Source organism: Chamaea fasciata, unplaced genomic scaffold (assembly GCF_029207755.1).
Source record: "Chamaea fasciata isolate MVZ Bird 193981 ecotype frontalis unplaced genomic scaffold, bChaFas1.0.hap1 SCAF_3, whole genome shotgun sequence".
Lineage (NCBI taxonomy): Eukaryota > Metazoa > Chordata > Aves > Passeriformes > Sylviidae > Chamaea > Chamaea fasciata.
Window position 1 is genome coordinate 106686158 of NW_027094088.1, and position 22046 is coordinate 106708203.

The 22046-nt window shown below is 40.2% G+C and overlaps 1 protein-coding gene across 2 annotated transcripts in view; it reads left to right on the forward strand.

The window, feature by feature from the left end:
• KLHL29 (kelch like family member 29) overlaps positions 1-22046 on the forward strand; it is a 390541-nt gene that overhangs the window by 59341 nt on the left and 309154 nt on the right. For both annotated transcript variants that reach the window (XM_066180004.1, XM_066180005.1), the window contains one exon: positions 6973-7079. The gene's annotated coding sequence lies outside the window, so the exon portion shown is untranslated. The remainder of the gene's footprint in view (positions 1-6972; positions 7080-22046) is intronic.

Consider the following 22046-nt stretch of genomic DNA (forward strand, 5'->3'; position numbering starts at 1 on the left):
TCTTCTTCTTAGGGCCATGAAGATGATCAGATGGCTGGAGCATCTCTCCCATGAAGAAAGACTGAGAGAATTTGGGTTGTTTAGCCTGAAGAGAAGGTTCCAGGAAGACCTTGTAGGCCCCCTTTAGGTACTGGAAGGCAGCAGTAAGAAAGCTGGAGAGGGACTTCCTACAAGGGCATGCAGTGATAGGACAAGGGGGAATGGCTTTAAACTAGAAGAGCAGATTTGGATCAAGTGTTAGAAGGAAATTTTTTATTGTGACGGTAGTGAGATACTGGCACAGGTTACATTGAGAAGTTGTGGCTATCCCATCCCTGGAAGTGTTCAAGGCCAGGTTGGATGGGGCTCTGAGCAACCTGGTCAGGTGGAAGGTGTCCCTTCCCCATGACAGGGGGTGTGGCAAGATCATTTTTAAGGACCCTTCTACCCAAACAATTCAGTGACCTTCATCCAATCTCCAGCAAATCCAGTGGACTTCAATGAATTGTGAAGTCGACTCTAATGCAATCTACTTTTTTACTAGACTGTATGTATTTGTCTTCGAAGAACCCTCACTATTAGGGTTAAGAATTTTTAGCTGAACATTTATGATCCATTTGAGCTCTGTAGTTTTTGAATAAAAAAGTCTTTTCAGTGCTTTATTTTTGCACGGGGATATTTTGCATATCTTTTTTTGAAGCCCAGACATATCAGGAGCTTTTCTTGAGCTTCTAATGGGAATTTAAATAAACTGGGAATAAGTTAGAAGTTTTTACTTGCATCCTAATAGTGATCTTATTTTGAGTCTAAACTACAGCATACCACAGAACTTAATGTCATCTGGATAAAGCAATTCTATGTTTAACATGGTTTGGGGGAGGAATAGTGAATTACATGCTCTGAGGATGGGCTGCTAAAGTGTCTGTCTGCATTTCTTTCTGGAACTTCGTTCAGCTAGTATGGTGTGTATGTTTTAACTTCATTTGCAGCATCAACTAAAGGCCATTTAAAGAAACTCTTGGGACTTGACAGACGATTAATGCTGTCTAGCTGATCTTCTAGGTCTTTCACTACTAACCTGTAATATCTGTACATCTTTTAGTGTTTTGAAAGCGTTTTTTAAATAAAAAAGCATTGTAAATTATCTTGGCAAACTTTGTCATAATTGCTCATTGCGTTTGAGTTTGCAAAAATAGCTTTGTTTATGATGTGGTATTTTTAATGGCATATTTCACTGTTTTCATTTAAACTCCGAAGTGACATCTTTGTTTTTCCCCTTTAAAGAGCAGCATAATCCAGATGTCTGTCAAAAGAGTTGTTGATGTAGCATTTTATGAGTAATCCTTATGTTTGAGGTTTTTGTTTTGTCAGAACTGTTTGCCAAGCTCTTATGAAGCTCCCCATGAATATTATTGATGTATACTTCCTTTTAAAGAAGTGATTATCCAGGCAGGAATACAAACTCAACAGCCAGTTTGAAACCACAAATGTTTTCTCAAAAGTTATGTGATGTCACAGGAGGAGTTAATTTGTCGATGTAATGGAACAGGGGGAATACTGAGTGAATATTATTCACCCCTTCCCTTTCCACTTATTAACCCTTTGAAACACAGGCCAGCATTTGAGTTTAGGGGACTTCAACTATTGCACAGAGTGACCTCAGGGGTTACTGTGTGTCTAAATCTTTGATGAAGAGATGTTCACAGTTCCCAGCCTGTTTTCAGAGAGATGAGTGGGATTGTGAGAAACTCAGTAAAACATACCAAGTAGCCTTAGGTATCTAGCAATTATCATTTCAAACACAGAGCTGATGGTACAGTGATGTTCTCATTTGTTGCTGCTAAAAAGTTTTCTATAAATATTTGAACATTACACGTGTGCAGACATCCTTCTCTAGTCATTTTTTTTCTCAGGTAGTTCCTTAGTTTAGGGGGCTGTGGCTTGAATTCTTTGGACCTTAGTGAGGGCTGGCAGCATTGCCAGGCTTTTCCCAAGCATTTCAGAATCCTTATGGCTTGCAAATGCCCTGGGATCTGCCGACCTCACAGCATTTTAGCTTGCAAATTAGTAGTTGGCTGGTTGTCAGTTGGGGAAAAGAGAGAGCTGTAAATTCTGTAATAAATAATATATTAGGGTAAACATAACAATAGTATTCTGCAGACATTGTGGTGCAGAGCAGTCAGTCCTTACCATAAAGTCAGGTGGGACTGTGAAAATGGATGCATCCTTAATTTCCAGCCCTGTGGTTTTTTTTTTTTTTTTTTCTATCCCAGCCTGCAACTCTTTGCTGCAGCTCTGCCGAACTTCAGATCCTGTATAGCTTCTTGTGGGATCTGTAATTACTCCCTTCTCAGACCACTTGCTTGGCTTCTGGCAACAGTAGGACAACAGGTCGCACCAGGCATTATGGAGCTTTTCATGCTAAACATGCTAAAGATAACAGATAAAGATAGCAGCACACAGTTGTTCCCAGCCTGGCAGCACTAATACCTTCGGTGTGTTGGTCTGTACTTACCTCCCTTGTCCATACGGCTTCCCAGCTGTGCTGAGCTCAGCTGTCTGCAGTGACTAATTTGATTTGGCAAATACATTCCCTATAGCACCCCTCTGCTGCCTGTAAAGCTTCCACTTACCCTGCCTAGTAAGTGTTCGTACTTGATGTTGGAGTCAGTTTTTTCCCGTCCCTCTGATTTGCTTTCCTTTACCTTGTTTATTTGCAAAGAGAGGGTGTTCCATGTCTGGTATTTCACTCCTGTTCTTCAGCCCCTGCCCCAGGCTGTGGGTACCTGGCTTAGGAGAGGTTGTGTGCAGGGCAGAGCATCTTGTAAGGAGCATTTTTAAAGCACTTTGTGCTGCAGAGTTGATTTATAGCTTGTCTGCATAGGCAGACTTTCATAGAATATGTTTGTGTTAAACTTTTTCTGGGTAATTAACCTACAATAACTATGTCCACATCCTTGGCTTCATCCTTCTTCTTGTCCAAGTACTTTTTTCAACCACAGGTGAGACATGGAAAGGCATTGCAATGGAGCATTGCATCCTCACTGAGGTCCATGTTGTGCCGCTCTGCTGTTAAGTGATCTCTTATTCAGGGAGCCTCTGGAACAATGAGTCCCTCCTGGCAGTACTGAGTTGCCAAATGTTGCTGCCTGCTCCTTGCCTTTTTCAGATCTGCTATATGGCTTTTGGATACTTTGTCTGTGACAGAAGCTCTGAAACAGTGCTGCATAAGAAAATTGTGGTCTTGGCTTGACATAGTATGAAATCATTGTCTCCCTCATCCTCTCTTGCCTTTTGGAAGCTTATTTTCTAGTTTACTACTTAAAGCTGAGCTTTCTGGTTGCTTTTTGTGGTGTCACCCTATCTCATTGTTTGCTGGTGGAGCTGAACTCTTCCTTGGCCAACTCAGAACTGTAGAGGGGAGTCCAACTGATACAGCTCCTCTCTGCAAAAGATCCAGACCTGCTCCTCACTGACCTGGTCTTTCATGCCAAAGGCACTTCTGATTATTCCATCCCTTCATGAAGATACTCCTGTTGATGAGAGGTGAGCTGACACCAACTTTTCATACCATGGTCTGCAGCTGATTTAACCTGAAGAAAGAGCTCTCTCCTTCAGGAAAGAAGAGAGAGCTTTAGATACAGTTGCTTCAAGTCTCTTAATTTAGGAGCATAGGCACAGGACAGAGTCCTTAACCTGTCCATTTTGCAGTAGTTAAGCTCCCAAAGGAGAGGTAAGGCTGCTGCTGTAGGCTCCTGTAAAGCACCTTCAGCTTCATGAGAATTGGTACAGGCAATGCAGGTTTTACCTCTGTGCAGGGTAGTACACTATGATGAGAGACAACCTGGGTTTGCTGCTGAAAGCTCCTTGCTGTGTTTCTGCCTTTTCCAGTTTCAATATTTTATTTTAGTGGTTCAGAACTGCCTGGCAGGTGTTGCTCCCCCACAATGGTAACTGCAGTAAAGTTTTGATAAGCTTAAAATCCTTTCTTATAAGCATGGAAAATTTTCTGAAGCAGGGGAAAGAAAACTCAGCCAAATGCCAGTAGATAATGTAAGTTGCAGTATGTTAAAGACCATTAAGTCTGTCTTTGTATTTCCCCTAGTTTTTTACACTTCTGGAACTGTGTGTCCAAGACTAAGCAAACAGATTTTGAACTTTGGCCCATCTGTGTACCATTTTCTTGGTGACAAGTAATTGCTTTTCTTGTTCCTTCATTTCCTTCTGATTCTTCTTTCTTCAGATGTCCCATATCCAACTGTGAGTTCTGTTTTGCCTTTCTATATCACACTGCTATCTAGAGCCTGCAATGTGCTTTGCAAATATTCTTCATGTCTTTTGTTATTGAGGTGAGAGAGAATAAGGTTCCCTTCATGTAAAGCCGTCATTGGTTTCTCAGGCTTCTTCCCTGTCTGAAACCCATTTTATTTTCATTAGTCTTAAATGTTTTTTTCCTGTTCTGTAAAGTTCTGGAACAAGAGTCCCGAGATGGCTTTGAGAAGTGTGTGGTTCCCTAAGGAAATCTCTCAGAGTAGCTCTGGCCTAGTGTTGCCCTTGGAGATGATGGGGTAACTATGATATGATGAGTCACAATGCAAAACAAAAATTACTCCCTTGAGTAATTTCCCCTTTTTTCTTTCCATAAACTGCCTCATGAAAACAGTGCTCTTTTCAACAAACTAAAAGCAAAACAAAGAGAAGATTCCCTTTTTGTTTCAGCGTTTTTAGGCAGTCCATGGTATATTCCTTAGTCACCTTGTGAAAGTCAGAAATACTGAATTAAAGTGTCACAACAATGTATTCATGAAGTGTTAAATACATAAATAAGTAGACCAGCTATTAGAAAAGCTGTAGCTCCAAAATGAGTCTAGACCTGTAAATAAGACAGGCTCAAGAAGAGCATGGAGCTCTGTTACATGAACTGTAATGATGAAGGATAATGTGGTCAAGATGTTTACATTTCCACATTCTCCCTAGTCTTTCATGTGCTTCCTCTTTTATCATCTTACGTGTTTAAGAAACTAACCTGCAGCTGGCTAGTCGTTAGGCAGCACAGCGTTTCTTCTGCCTGTAAATGTTCTGTGTGTTTTATTGAATCGTAGAATGGTTTGGGTTGGATGTTGGTTAAGCAGCCTATCTAGTGGAAGGTGCTCTGCCCATGGCAGGGGGCTTGGAACTGTATGACCTTTAAAGTTCCTTCCAACCCAGAGGTGGCCTTGAGCACCTCCAGGTCCGTAGATGGTCTTGACTCTGATCTTCTCCCATTATGGGTGAGTCTGCATTTCCCCAGTCCCTGCCTGGAACTGGGGCAGTGTGGGTGGAGGACCTGTGTCTGAACACTGAGGCAAAAAAGTCAATAAGTATCTTAAATGTTCTCCATATCCCAAGTAACTGGGCTTGCTTCCCATTTCCTTCTGGAGAGGGCCAACATTTTCACAAGTTGACATTTCCTCATGTCACAAAAGTACCTATAGAAGCATTTGTTGTTGCCCTTGATGTCCTTGGCCAGATTTAGTTCTATCAGCACTTCAGCTTTCCTAACCTGATTTGGGATGTCATTCATCTCACCCTAATCTCATCCTTTTAAACTTTTTTTTAGTGGTTTGATCTTTTTTCTTTTTTCCCTTGTTTCTCAGGTTGATGGTGCATTGTGCCTCTCAGCCAGCTCTCATTACAGATCATTCATTGCAGCATGAGCCATTTGGTCAGCTAGTCAAGCCAAAGTTGCTCTATGCTTCATTTGCAGAAATATAGTAGGAATTTAGCAGTTTAATAAAACTCTTAATGGAGCTCATTGCCTGACTGATTCACGAAGTGACCTTGGATAAGTCATTCAGTTTTTCTGTGTGCTTATACCCTTACCATCCTCACCTTCACCACACCTATTTGGACTGTAAATGTTCAGCACTGAACCAGTTTCAGGCTTTCACAAGGGAAATTATTTGGTCAGGCTATTTAAACATAGCAAAAGTCATACAAATATGCTGAAATAATATTCTAGCAGGGTAGGAAGATAACTTCCAAGGGGATGTTTTACATGCTAAACTTTCCATAGCTAGCAGGTTGGATTAGTGAAGTGTTACTCTACCATTTCAAAATTATTACAAATACACAAAAATAAAGTTTATATAAAATGAAAAAAGGCTTAAGCTGAGGTAATGGGACAGAAGTTCTGATTGCATTGCAGAGAGAAGTGCACTGTAAACTTCAGATTCAGATTGTATCAACTCAATTACATGTGTGCAGCAATCTTGTCATTGTAAGAATCTTCTTGGTAGAAACTGAAACTCTAGTGCTAAGAACGTGAAATCAATAGGCACAGTTATATCTACTTAAAAAAAAATTGTATTGATTTGCAGATAACGACAGCAGTTCATTCTTGCTGGATTACATGCCACTTCCTGTCATAAAGATTACTTCAATATGTATTGCATCTGAGATGGAGAATGTAGGGATAAAACTGCTTTGCTTTAATGAATAGTCATTTTACTCTGTGCATTAAAATGAGATATATTCCTTTAAATTTATCTCCAGGGATTATTTTGATTTCACGGGCAAACTTTGTGTTACCAAAGACTCTAGAACACTATTAAACTTTTAAATAGTCTTAGATTGCCTTGTTTTTGCAAGTGCTTGAACTCATTCTCTTTTTGATAGCAACTAATTAAGCAAAATATGCTCTTTCTGGTCTCCTCCACATCCTTGATTAGAGGGTTAACACCATGTTATCTTGGGTATTAGATGTTCTTTGCTAAACCCTGAGTGCCTACCAGGATCTAACTCTCTGCCTGCTTTGTAACAAATTTCTGTCGCTTTCTGGGGTTTAAGTTCTCTATGGTGGTCTGCCATTGGGCAGCTTTTTCCCTTTTTTTTTTCCTTTTTTTTTCCTTTTTCTTTTTTTTGTGGTGCTGTGATTCATTTGAAGCCTATTCTCCTTACACATAGATGATTTCATCTTTGTGTGTTAAAGTAACTCTTTTCAACTCTTTCTAGGTAATCTGGCTTCCCAGAAATCTTCTGCTAAATGCAAGGGTTTGCTGTCCTGTTTACTGACTGTTACACCTGAGGCTGATTTTGGTACAGATTGTGGATATCGCAGGGTAAGTGTGCAGATGTCTCTTTCTTTTTTTTTTTTTTTTTTTGGTGTGGTCTTTCTTTCATGGTCTCTTCCTTGCTTACACAAACACAATTTAGGGATTGCTCTCCCTTTCAGTGGCTGCAGCCAGCCCCTATTGCAGCAAGTGCAACTGAGCATCTGTTTTACCACAGAAAAATATTGTAATATGATAAATGCTAATGCTGTAAACCTGATCAGGAGTATTTAAATTTGGTGGTGTAGCTCCAAGAGGAAGTAAAGTTTTTTGTATATATAGGCCTAGACTCATGGGGCCATATCTTATAAAACTATAAAAAGCTGTAAGAGACTTATTTGGGTGTAGGGAACTTTGAGTTTTAAGCTGATAAAAAGTGCATATATTTTTATATTATAAATTAAACATTCTTCATAATGTATATAGTTAAAATATCTGTGAAGTTTGCAAGATTGAGTTCAAATATTTGGAAAAGGGAGATTAAAGGTTAGTTGGTTTATTGGGGGCATGGAGAGGGAAAAGAAAGAACTGATTCCCTCTCTTATCCAAATCTGCTATGCACATTGCAGTACTTGACTTCATTCACTTAAATACTTGACTTCATTGTTGAATCACTCTTGCAGAATTTTTCACCTCCTGCCTTTGAGAGCAAAGTTCACTTGTGTGAACAGAGATTTGATTTTTCTTTTTCTTTTTTTTTTTTCCCCTCTTCCTCAGTCTTGATCCCACCTGCTATTTTTCTTGCTTATTCCCTTTTCTAGCTTCCTTTTGCACTTTTCTGTTTTTTCATTTTGGAGCTAATCCTGTGCCTTTGTGCTGTTTCTTGTCCTCTTGGCCTCCTTTGACCAGTTTTCTGTCTTCCTCCATCCAGATACATAGGTTTTTTTTGATAATTCAGGCTGAAAAACACCTGTGCAGTTGTCTATTCCAGCCTCCTGCTCAGAGCAAGGTCACTTTTAAAGCAGGTTGCTATGGACCATAAACAGTTGGGTTTTGAATATCTCCAAGGATGCAGACTCCAAAACTTTGTTAGACCCCTGTTACCATGTTTCACCACCTTGTGAAGGATATTTTCTTCATTTATTACCTGAATTTTGTTGTTGCAGCTTCTTTGTCCTTGTCAAATCGCTGCCCTTTCAAGAATAGGCTCACTCTGTTCTCTCTGCGCCTTCCCTTTGGGGAATTGGAAAACACACTGAGATCTGGGGGAGACCTCTGTTCTAGTCACCACTATCCTCCACTGGACTTTCTTCAGTATGTCAAATACTTGTTCTGGAGGGCTCACTAACCCCACAGGAAAGGGGAGGGTTGCTTCCCTGGGCCTGCTGGCTGTGCTGTCACCAACACAGCTCAGAATGGACACACTTGGGTTTGTTTCAAAGCTGTGTCGCTGGATCAAATTGTACCTGCTGTCTGTCAAGACCACTAAGTCCCATATTATTTTATTTTTCATATTTTCAGTTTGTTTCATCTTTCTCATACACTGTCATGCATTCCTTACTTCCAGCGTTTGCTCTTTCTTCACAAGATTCTTTACTGAACACCTCAGTACCCCCACTGCACCTTCATCATAATGTTTCTGGCAATCTCTTCCCGTAAATGTGCATGAGCTACACTTTGGAAATAGTGAAACACTCTTGGAAATTGATTTCCATGGGTAGCTAGCTTAAATTTTTCCATATAGCTTTGATAATTTAAAATTCCTTCTCAATTCCTGTCATTAGTACATTCACAATAGGTCAGGAAATTGTGTGTATGCTTGGGTGTGTACAAGTGTGCATGAGAGAGTGTATTTAATAATTTTTTTCTGTACTGCCAATACACAGCCATAAATAGTGTATATAATAACAATACGTATATGAAACTGGCTGGAAATTGAGTCTGAATTATGAACAAGACGTATTTTATATTCCTTCTTTATGTTTGTCCCTGCATGTGTGTGTGATGCTACAAATTGCAGATGCCAACAACTGTAATTGTAGTGGTGGTTAAATCAAATATTCTACTCTTTTTCTTTTTTTGGTGGCCCCCACAATGAGTAATGCGTCTGCTTTTCCTGTATTTTAGTTGAGCATGTGTGTTGGGAAATGTACTAGAGAACAAACCTTCAGGAATACAGTCTCAGCCTTTGGTTGACATGATGATCAGATGGTTCTTGGGGAAAGGAGATGTAGTCCTGTGCTCCTGGGAGCTTTGCTGTCTGATCCCTTAGGGGAAGGATCAAGGGGACATCAGTAGTCCAGTGCTGAGATCATAATTTCTGGTTTGGCCGGGGTGGCTGGAGCTCCTGTACAGATCCCTCTGTTTATATCTGCCAAGGAGAACAAAAGAATGCATTGGGGGGGCAAGTGGAGCAAAGAGGGTTAAACATACTAAGGCAGGGGACAAAACAATTGAACAGAAAATAAGAGAAGTGGAAAGGAAAAGAAAATGTACAGCAGGGAGGATAAAGAGTTTAGCTTGCAACAAAGTGTGTTGGTTTTAATTCAGAGAAGTGTTGTCCAACTCGTGAAGTAGTTACACTAGTGCAGCTCATACGGTGGTGAGTGGCAGTTTAATTCGCTTTCTGTGGTGGGGAATGTCTAGTAAATCTGGCTTGTGATAAGTTGCCATGTTGCCTAGTCACATCAGTATGAAATGTCTGGGATAATCTTAGGTTTAGGAATATCCAGTTACTGCAAAGTGATTCTGTTGGGCTGTGGGATACCCATGGGCGTTTCTGCCACAGTGGCTGTGATCTGGTTATATAACATGCACGTAACAAAAGAATTAAAGAACTAGTAATTTGGAAATGAGAAGCCAGGTGTGTCCAGGCTTCCTCTTGGAGGCTTCTGTTGCATGTGAGAAATTGTTTGAAAAGGCCTTGAGTTCCAGGATGGACTCTTCCTGTCTCCTTCTGGTAGCGAGCTGCACGTAGGAGTCGCGCACTTGTCTGTCTCACCGTTTTTGGATATTCCTAGCTCAGCTGTTCCCCTTAAAAGGCCTTTTAACTCAGTTTTTCTGAAGGATCTAAATAGTATTTCTGCTTGTTGACTGTAGCCCTGTATATCCTGACAGTCATGTGTGGTTGCAGTTTTTGTATTCCAGTTGAAGAAGTACTTAACCCCAGTATTTTCTGGTTCAAACTGAATTAATTTTCACCATACACAGCACCTCTTACAATAGTGCGGGTGGTGGGGAGGAATTTGAAATTATATTGAGAACTGTTTTGGTGATGAAGTTATTTTAATAACTGTGGGTCTCCCTGCACAGCAGACTGATTGTTTTCTGGAGTATTTCTTAAGAGGAGAGGTCAGGAAGGTGTGTAAACTCTCAGCGAGACCTCAAATGGCCACGTGTATTTAGGAGCTTGGTACACAGTGATTGTGTTCTGGTTTTCGTTTTTCACAGTTTTCAAGTGGGTGAAAGCAAAGATTCAGATTTGTTCCATTTTATTCCTCTCAGGAGAAGGAACAAGCCAAATAAAGTTAAATAAAAGTTAGTCACAGAAATCTGGGGTCACACTTCTTGGGTGAATTTGTGATAAGCTTTGGGATGTGGCAGAGAAACCAAATACCTGCTTCACTTGTCTTTGGGATGATATTCAAAGAACAGTTCAGTTTCGGAATGACCTTGGAGGGATTATCTTGCCCAGGCTCCTGCTCAAATCAGGCAAACTGCAGAGGCAGGGCAGGTTGTTCAGGGCTGTGTCCATGTCCAAGCAAGTCCTTTAAAACCCCTGAGGATGAGGGCTCTGCAGCCTCCCCACACAGCCATTCTGCTGCTTAAGCACCTGCTCTGAATTCTTCTTCCTTATCCCATACCAGATTTTCCCTTGATGAAGCTTGCACCTGTTGCCTCTTATACTGCACATCCCAGGAAGATTCTGGCTCACCACATGCTCCACACCTAAAACCATCCACTAAATCATGACAAACTGGAGATGTATGATTATAAAAACTCAGATCAGTGTTTCCCAGGCACCTATGAATCAGGCAGTATTTTTTGAGTTTGTATCCATTTAACAACATCTGTGTTGGGGTTTGGGGCAATTTTTTGGGTTGTTTTTTTTTTTGGAGGGGGGTGTTTGTTTTGGTTTGGTGGGGTTGTTTTTTGGGGTTTTTTTTTGTTTGTTTAAGTTTTTTTTTGGGGGGGTGTGGTGGGTGGTTTGTTTTTTGTGGGTTTTTTTTGCAGGGAACAAGGATGGAGTGAGCCACAGACAACACTCACTGTAACATCTCTGTAGATGCCAAGACAAAAATGAAACTGTGTTTGTTTCTGCTTATAGATAATACATGTCAAATGGACATGGATTTAGTTACAGAACTTGGAGTTGGATATGGTTCTTGTTCCTGTCTCTTCCACAGCTGTCTTAGTAAATAGCTGTGCCTCAACTTCCATGCCTTTAAAATAGAGATTATGCACTCTTATTCACAGGAATGCTGCAAATCCTTCAGTAACTTAAATACATTTATTTACTTAGCAGAAAACTGCTATAAAAAAGGTTAAAATATGTATTTTTATGGTATAAACTATATGTTTGTACTTGCACAGGTTTATGTTAGCTCCATACTCTTCTGTAGGCTGTTTTTAAACCTAAGAGGTGTTATTCTGTAATGCATTGTGTTACTGTACAAATTGGATGCTTTTATCCAAATTATGTGTTGGAAATCAAAGGTGACACGCACAGGGGTTGTTAGGATAGCCTTTTTTTCACACAGAAGATTTGGAAGTAGAAACAAAGCTTATAAACTTGATTCTTTTAAAAAGTAAGTTCTTTCATAAAAGCAGTTAAGTATTCTTTCTGTCAGCTTTAATAATAATGAGCTTTTTGGTGCAGGGATGAGCGATAATTGCAAATGGCAAAAAGTCATCAGAATGTTGTTGCTCTGATTGCAGATTTTATTAATCGTAAAAGAAATTATTCACCTAGAAAGGCTCTTTTTTAAGTGCTCATTTACATGAAGATTTGCTGCCTAATTTATTTTGTTAAAAAAAAATTCAAAGAAACCACAAAACCCTGCAACCAGGAACCTGCACAAATGTAGTGCTGTCCTTCAAAACCCTGATTATTTTGTCCTTCTCATCTAGTTTGCTTAAAATGTCATCTGTACTCCTTGTTATCAGTGGCACCAATCTTAATTTTGCCTCCTCAGAAATGTAGGTGAAGTTTCTTGGAATTATTTTATAGTTGAGTACTGTGCATCTTCCCTGCCTGAATTTCCTCCACATTTAAAAAGGATGTTTATCTTTTATGAATGACTTCTTGGGTAGATGAGTTGTTTGGCCCTTTACATGTTTCTGATCTCATGATGTGTTGGGATTTGCAGATGTAAATTAAATTTTCATCTGTTTTCTCTCACTCCTTTTATGTTGTTTTGAACATGAGTCTTGAGTTAATAAAAAAATGGAGCACATCCTTCGCTGTAAGAATACAATTAATCAGTGAGCCTGCCCTGTGAGCTTAAAACAGGGTACATGCCTAAGTATCTCTTTAATTGGGGTTTTGGATGGTAAACTCTTTGGGGTAATGGTGCAGCCTTTATATGTTCCTGCTAGAGAATTCATACAGAGAGCATTGCTATGGCATGAATATTCAACAGCTGCCTGCCCCTTATTCCTTATGCTGAAATATTAATACAGCAGTGATTCTTCACCTAATCGTGCCGAGATCAGGTGTGTGCAAGTAATCCTACTGACAATATCCCAGTATCCTGCACACACCCCAGCCTTCTTCTGGGATCACGCCTTCCTGGACCACACTGAACACCAATTGCTCTCAGTAAATCCACAACTGCTGTTGCTGAAATTATGATGGGCTCTGCTCCTGGCTGTGTGCCACCAGGTCACCCTTTCAGCCTGCAGAAGGACAATAACTCCAAGGGGGCAATAAAGCTGCTGCTCATCATAGCAAAAGAGAGTTCAGATGTGCAGAGGGAGAAGCACTTTACTATAATGCCCATTGTGACAAAGCTGTCCTTGAAATTTTCCAGTACCAACCTGAGATCCTTCACCTGGCATTGTGATCACATGGGCCAGGACTGCATTGCACTGATTTTGTGGCAGATCCTCTAAGGAAGCACAGAATTCCTGTGCCCTGCCGTGCTTTGGGCTGTAACTTGAAAAAAGGATTTCACAGGACTGATGTGGCAGACTTCTCCGTCTATTTTCTAAACTAATAGTTAAAGTATACCCCGCTAATTCTGGTCTCAGAGTTGACTGTTGAAACTGTAATGTATTTTAACATAAAATTATGCAGGCTGGAGTTGGGTATGGTAGTGTAGCAGAGTCTTCTGCTTCATGTGTATTTGAAAGCTGAGAAAGCTTCTGCTGAAGTCAGACAACACTGGCTTGTCAAATTGCTCACGAATGAAAAGATTGCTCTTGGATGGAATTAGTTTGCAGTATCTCATTTACCATCTTAGTTTTGTCATGAATTTCCCCTACTCGGCAGCCTGAAATGCCAAGTGAAAAAGTGTTTCAGTGCGAGATAATATAATATATTAAGAAAATGTTATTGATCACAGTATGCTTTTACTGGAAGATGACTTTTTCTGACCGGAACATGAGGGACTTTGCCTTGTTATTGTAGGAAAATGTATTGTAATATGCAAACAGGATTATTGTTAAGGTCACAGCAACTTTGTTTTTACATTCCACTTCTTCTGGAAGCGAGCTTCTCACAACTAATACTGTCAGCTGGGCTAGAGTGAGAACAATTTCAGTTTTGAACTTTCAAGCGAGAGACTGCAGCAAGTGTTCTTTGTCTTTGAAGTGGGGAATAAATACTGTTTTCCACATCACCAAAGGTCAGGACTGTAATTCGATAGAGATTACTGTAAGCATTTAATTATGATGATGGACTGCTTTGTGGTGGTTCTTTGTCATAATCAATTAATGTGCATTTCCTCATCACACATGTGTTTTATGCATACCTTACAGACAGAAAATGTTGCACATTTGGGTTTAGAGTGGCTTCCACACACAAGGACTATGAGGCACTTAATTTTTCTGTGTTAAGTGGGAAGATTAGCCAGGTGGAAGAGTCCATGTTGCTCACAGACATCTTATGTGGGTCTGTGGACATAGTTGCTCTGCAAAGCATGAAGGCATAAATTTGTGATGGGATGCCTGGTACAGGCAACTTCAGAACAAGGACACTTTAAAACATGTTTGATTTAAAGAGGGCTTCCACTGCATAAACAGTAACTCAGAGCCATTAAAATCCTGCTTGCAGTGAGGTTGCTTGCTGCTGAAGGGCTCAAAATTTCCCCTCAAGGGTAAGCATGTCATTAAGATGATAATTCTTAAAGTTATTTTGAGCTATTTCTAAGGCAACTCATCCAGAGAACATTCTGCAGAAGTTTACTTTTCACCAAATCTTACTTCTGTGAGATATAAGTTATAGTTGTAGCCATGTTAATTTAGGCTGGAAACACAAGCTCTCTTGGAATAAATCAGTGAGTGTTGCACTGCAAATCCAAGAATATTGTCTTCTCTCTGTTAGCTTTCCTTTTACCCTGCCCCACTTGCAACATATCTTTCCAGTGGTTTTCTCTGTTTTTGTTGCAATAAATCTCTACCTCGGTGAATTTGAAGATACAAACCTGACTGCATAAATTAATCTCTGGTACAGGAGTGGGTTACTAACCTGCTCAAGGTTTCCACATGGCAAAATGATTTTTTCACTTTAAGAAACCATTTCCTACACAAGCAAAGTACTGTTACTAAAATGGTTGTTATATTCTGAAATTTAATTGTATTTCTTTGCTGCTTTTTCTAATTCAGTTTGTACAATGAGAAGTTGTTGTAAAGTCAGAGGAACAGACGTTAGTTGTGTGCAAGACCTATTTCCCTGATCCCCTTTTGCAAACTCCTCTTCTAAAAAGTGCCGGAGAGGGACCACTTGTGTTATTAAACCAAGCAAAATGGAATAGATTTTGGCTTTTAAAAGAGTAAAAACAAAACCAGAGGTCCCTAGATTTTCTTCTTGCCTTTTTTAGCTGCAGGAGTTTGCTATGGTTTATTCAGCACAAGAAACATGACTTGACGTGCAAGTGTAGTAAAGGGTGATTGTTGGACTTCCTGCAAGAATTAATCTATTGTTTGTACTTAAGGTGTTTAAAAATATGCAAAATACTTCCTATTTTCCTTCATGGCTTAGAGAGAATCAGAGTTACTACCATCACTTCACTTCCCAGTCCCCCTTGGGACCTTGGTTTAAGGCAACTTGGCTCACAGAATCAGCTCAGCTTGTGCGGATGTCTGCCCTGTGGGACTCCTGCTCCTAAAAGATGCTTTATGTTGCCACATGTTTTCCTGCTACTTGGCAGGAAAACGATGCTCAGTCTTTGTAATTCTCTTCATCTTCCCAAGATGTGCCAGAGCTCACCCCGCTCACAAAGCCTGTCTTGTGCAGACATGAGTCTCCAAAATGCAGTGGCAGTTCAGGGTGGCTGGGAATGTGTCCCCACAGCTGTGTTCAGTAAGGATAGGTAGAGTTTTAACAGTGTTCTTTAAAAACAACTCTATCAACGTTGCAGCAGTCCTCTTGTTAGGCATAGAAATGAGCCAAGACACAGACTCCCGTTTAACAACGTGAAAAGGGTCCCAGTTTATTCTTCTTTACAGCTCAGTTATCCTGACTCCAACTATTCACTGACTCTGGCTGCAGCAAGCTCCTATCGTAGGGTCCAACTGCAGACTCTGACTGCTGGTTATTTCCTGCTGGAATGTGACTGCAAGTATTTCCTTGCTGCCTCTGACCACAGTTTTACCTAGCTATGACTTCAGGCTCCAACACCATCAGACCCAGACTGACCTCACAGCAGGTCTTTTACAGTAGCTACTCTCTTCCTTGTTTCATTCTTTGTGTTTCTCTGGATCATTTCTTCTTCCTCAGGACTCCTCTACCTCCTCCAGCTTCTCCTTCTTCCTCAGGACTCCTCTACCTCCTCCAGCTTCTTCTTCAAAGTCCTCCTCTGACTACTCAACCTACCCCTTTTATCACACCTTTATTAGTCACAGCTGCTACCCATTAAGGGCAAGGCTATTCCTCTTCTTTGGTAATTAGTACAACTGTGACTTATCAGGGGTGAGGTCACCTGTAATCCTTTCTTCTACACCTACATTTCAACACAGCTGTTCAGCATTTACTTGCAACCTTTTGTGACTAGTTCTCCAGAATGCTGTTTAAAATACCACTAGAATCAGCTACGTCTGGCCAGCCCCTTGGATGAACTCAGGTATTAGTTTGATGTGCCTGAAAAGATGAATTATTTACACAAAAATCCATTTAGTTTTCATGTTCCCTATCTTCATGGACTGAAAGATGAGTGGAGGGAGAGAGGAAAAAGAGAAACCCCATGGGAGAGCAGTTTGTGCTGTTGAAATCATAGTTAAGTTGTTTTATTTGGTTTTTTAAAATGGTTCTTGGTGGGCACAGTAAACACAGGGAAGGTATCGTTCACTTTTACTGCATCTTGTTCTGAGTGTGAGAATTCAGTAGTAAGCAGAAAAGACAACAGTCTATAAAATCCCTTTGTATGTTTGCAGAAGAGTTTGGTATAATGACTTGAAAGATATCTCTTAATCTATGCATCTAATTGTAATGCAGTAAAGAACAGCTCTGCTTACGAGTATGTGAGTGAAAACATTTATGCTGAACATTTCTGGGGACACAAAGAGGTGGTTCTTGAAGAGCAGAACAGGCTTTCTAATTTGCTTTTTCTTCTTACGGCAATTTTGGTTTTTTAAAAAAGTCTTTTGCACAGGAGAGAGAAATTGAAAGATGCAGATAAATTGGAAGAGGTGGTGGGGCTGTAGTGGGAAGATCATGGTCAGATTGAATCTTCCCTTGCTCAGTCATAAACCTGCTCCTGAGCTGCTTCACATCCCCGTGAGACATGGCTCTGTACAGCCTGAATTTGAATAATAGAGTTGCCATTAGAGTCCAACATAAAAAAGATGATTGGCTGTGTGCTTGATTTACGGGAAGGCAGAAGTGGTGAAGTATACTGTACACCAGGGGATATTTACGACGCTAATGCTTGAAACACAGCCCAGTGTTCTGCGCACTGGAGATGCTTTCAAATGGCAAAAACAAAGGTGCAAATGGCAGTAAATCCAGTTATTCTGATAGCTGAATGGCCCCCGATCAGTATCAGGCTGTGCAGCCTCTTCAACATGCAGAGCAAGTCTGGTAAAGCCCCTGTTTGGTTACTGCCTGTTACAGGATTATCGGCTTTGAATCAAAGAAAATAATTTCAAATACGTTACGATTTAGGGTATATTGTTTCATCCTCATCAGTTTCTAATGCAAGAATTATTTTTTTCAATTTATGTGCAAATAGGCTTCCAAAATCTGTTGCTGTGAACTGAGATTTTGTCAGATTTTTTCCTTCATCAAATTACTCCTGTTCTGCTAATAACTGTCAAATTGCACCTCAACTCAGCATTTTCTTGATTCATCTTCCCTGCAGTAGCTAACAGTAGCTCTCTGAGGTGTATCACTTGGCTGCTGTGCCAACAGGCTGCTCTTAAGGTACTGAGCTGTGCATTTAAATTTTTTTGAAATGTTACAGCAATTATATTTGATTCTTAGAAGAAGAATTCATTGCTGACTCAAACTGGATAAATTTTTCAAAACATAGAGGGTTTTTTCTCCGATGTTCATAAGCTGAGCGGACATTTGGCATTCATCATTCTGCGATGTCTAAAACAAAATACTAACTCTATGTTTTTAGTCTGTTTTTTCCTAAGGAAAATAATAGTCAGATCTTTCTGCTAAATAATACATTCTGCTCCATTTGCACAAATCCACCCATTTCCATGCTTCTCCAGGAAAATACTTTACAGGGAGGGAAGTCCTGGACAAGCTGGTTTGGGGTTGGTTAGTAGCTCCCTTAATGTAAAGATGTTAGTGAGGGTTACTTTTGGCTGCATCCTTTCTAAAGGTGTTTCTAATTAAAGAGCATTTGCTGAGCTTGGATTAATTTGGTGTGATACAGGAAATTCACCTGTATTCCCTAAAATACCATTTCTAAACAGTTTTCTGCATTTAAAGCAGTTTATTTCTCTCAATTCTCTTCTTGGGGAAAACAGCTGGAGGGAAAAAAAAAAAAGCCCTAGTTGACTACTAAGCCACTCCATGCAAAGTGAATTTTAGCCCTTCTCCACTCATGAAAGAACACAAAATTTTATAGAAGTTGCGTGATACCAAGAAAACGTAGATGCACACCTGTCTCTGTGCTATGTGGACTTGAACCAACAAGATCGATATATCCGAATTATAGAAGCTTTGTCTAGTGTGAATGAGATGCTACTTACATTTTCAGGTAAAAGAAATCAACAGCTATTAATTTGGTAGAATTATTTATTTCTTACTGATGATATTTTCAGTGTATCTAATCAGAGCACTCATGAATAGAAATGAAACAATTTAAATAGAGGCAGTGTACATTGTATGATCTTGTTTTCTCAAACTGTTCCATAATGCAGTGAATAAATTTATCTGTTCTACCGAAAAGACTTCTGCAGAAATCATGCACAGTGCTTTCACCTCTATTATTTAATATGACTGTTTTATAACTCTTGGAAGATGGTTATTTCTGCTGCTGCTACAGGCATCTGGAAAAAATGTTCATTTTGGGGCAACTGAAGGGAAACGCAGACTTGGAGAGTCTGAAAATCCAGGAAGGTGCACTGGGAGCACTTAACTGAAAGGTGTGTAGAAAATGATGTGGTTTTACTTCATGTTACTCCCAAACTTCTGAAATAGTGAGGTCCGTATTTACAGAGGGTAAAGTAATGACTGAAGAGAGGCTGCTCTGAATCAGCATCTGAGCCCCTTGGAGGCACAGGAAGAAATGCATCTGTGCAGAGGCAATGCTCACAAGATGTCCTGGTAGCACTTGAATTTTACAGAGTCATTGGATAAATGTGGGACACTCTGGGAGAAACAAGCTTTAGGTGGCCTCAGCACTAACCAACTTCTGGCTCTCCATCAGGCCTGTTGGGAACCTGGTGGGCTTTGCAGAAATCTGTGTTCTCCTTGAGCTGTGGTACTCTCTGACTCTGCAGTTTGGGGTGGTGGCCAAGGGTGCCAGCAATGAGCTTTGCACTTGATGCTGTTGGAGACCACTCTGTCATAAGGGAATCTAACCAAGATTGTGTGGTTTGCACTGTCTAAAATGCCTTTTTAGTAAAACTTTTCATCCAAAATTCAAATTTGTTTATTAAAAGTTAGTGTTTACTTAGAGGTCTTTGCAAGGTAATTTTTTTTTCTCTTTTCTGTTCTTTTTTTTTTTTTTTTTTTTTTTTTTTTTTTTTTTTTTTATGGGGAGTTTTCTTTTGCACACTCCAGTGTATTTTACATGGAGACCTTTCCTTATCCTTAGTTACTAAGAACAGAAACAGATCTTAGAGGCGAATCTGCCCAAGCTGGAAGCAAACTAGGAGATCAACATGTCACACTTCCTGCTGGAAGGATGCAGATACAAAATGCCATCATTGTTTCTGTTGCACTGCCTTTAAAAGTTGCAGCTCCACTGTCCAGGCAGGATTTTGGTAAGCAAAATCTCCTCTAACTCCAACAGGTTTTAGATTGCCCTAGTTCATTCACAGATACCAGAATACAAATATTTGCTTCTCCCCACTAAAGCTGCCCTAGGATCATTCAGTATAAGCCATGGCACACATTTCACTTTTTCACACTTACTAACTCTCCTAATGCTTGGGAGAGGGTTGTGGGCAGTGCAGGTGGAGCTGGCTGCTGTTTGTGATCTATCCTTTTCTTTTCTTCCCTTTTTTTTTTTTTTTTTTCACTTGAGGAATTTTAATCCCAAAATGAATTCCAGCACTTACATGCTTTTAAAACCTTACTGGCAACCATCACCTCTTAATCTTTTTACATTTCTTGTGATTAGCAATGCTTTCTAATCCTAGCACCAGACCCAACAGCAACTGTTAACTGCACTACTTGTTTTACAGCTAAATCTAATCCTTCTAGCAGTCTGAGGCCAATGTTACATTTATCACTCTGAAATTACTAACTGCAACATGTTGTGGCAGTTCTTTAGTTGGTGGGGGTTTTTTTGGTGTGGGTGGGGTTTTTTGTGTGTTTTTTTTATTTGTTTGGTTTTTTTTCTTATTCCTTATCATGAATTGATAAATACAGCAATTGGTAGATTTCCAGAAAAAGATGAAAATGGGTGCTTTTCACCCCTTCACTCTTTTTGTTCTTTTCTTCTTCTCCTAGTCCTGGAGAAGCAATTTGCTTTCTACCTGAGTTTATGATTAGTAGTGAGATGTGTAGGTGGAATGTGTTTTAGTGGCTTTTTTCCCCTGTTCCCTTCCCTCCCCCCACACCTATTAATATATCTGTTAGTAAGCTAATGCTGTTAGCTTATTCAGACTGCTCAGTGTGTGTGGAAAGCTAAGACAGCCATCAAATCCTCACACTGCCCTGAAACATCTTTCCCTTGTGCCAAAGGCTCTGTGTGTGTTTGTCTGTGAGGCAGCAACAGATTTTATTTCCAGTGACTTCTCAAAGAAAGGGTAAAGAAATTGCAGTTGTAGATTTACTGGTGTGAGGATTTTTACCTTTTTCCCACCTGGAAAGTTGTGTGGGTGTTTACAGTCTCTACAGGAACTGCTCTGAATTTACATTAGGAAAGGGGGAAGGGAACATCAGAAAACTGAAAACTACTTTGTTGCTGCTTGGATTTTTTATTTTTTTCCCCATGGGAGAGGCCAGGTAGGTTTATCCAGGAGCACGCAACCCCCAGATGACCCTATTTACTTAAATCCTGGAATCATTTTCAAGGTGGATGAAAAGAATGGCAAAGAGAGGCTGCAGAATAAAAAATACCATTTTTCCATAATCACAGTAGGCAGTAACTAATGACATCTGGTGCTGCTGCTGGGGTCTTCCATGTTCTGTTTTTCTTAGTTGTGATTTTCTTTCTCCGACCAAAGAAAGTTTGAGCTTTATTTGTTATTGGCAGCACTGAGAAAGCATTTTGGATTTTAAAGCAAGGTAGGAAGTTTTTATATATGTGTATATATAAACATGTCCAGTTGTGTTTATGTATTTAAAGAGTAAGGTCCTTACTCTGTGAAGATGTCATGTCTGCTGGTCCTGGTGTCTGAAAGCTCATCTATATTCTGTCAATGGACTAATAAAAGATGGTACTTCTCTCCATGTTCTTTGCCTTGCTTATGTACTCATAACATGTCAGCTCTGACCAAAAGTGCTACTTTTGTATTTAAAACAGGAACAGAATTGCAAAGCAATATGTGGTTCAAAACAATCAAAATGTAACTGTGTCATTGCCCTTTTCACCTTATTAAATGTATAGTTATCTAAAAGACTTTAATCCATTACTAGGGAGATTGTCTGGCTGCTGGAAGAGGATGCAGGGCTTTCATCTCTGCTCAGACAGAGCTGCTCCACATCTCTGTGGGGGAGAGCGAGTCCGTGCCTGCTCATCTGGGATGTCTTCTTTTTCTGTGGAACAGCCAGGAAATTTCAAGGATCTGCGTCTTCCCCATATGCATGTGTGCCTACCCAGCTGCTCTCCCTGCCCTGGCTGTTTCCTGAAGAGGAGTTCTGGCTGCCCTTCCCTGGAACTGTTCAAGGCCAGGCTGGATGGGGCCCTGAGCAACCTGGTCTAGTGGAAGGTGTTCCCTGTTGGAGAGGGGTTGGAACTAGGAGATCTTTCAAGGTCCCTTCCAATCCAAGGAATTCTGTGGTGCTATTTCTGGTTTCCCAAGGTTGCTTTGGGGCTCTTCGTGCTTCTTCTAACAGTTCCCTCTCCACTTTCTCTGTTCTTCTTTTTCCCCACATGCTGGAGTTCAGTCAAGGTCCCTGGTGAGTTTGTACAAGCTTGTAAAATATTTTAGCTGTGATTAATTTAGTCTTGACTTTCCAAAGGGATAAGTGCTTGTAATACATGATGAAATCAGGCTCCCGCCCTTTTTAATTATTTCTCTTTT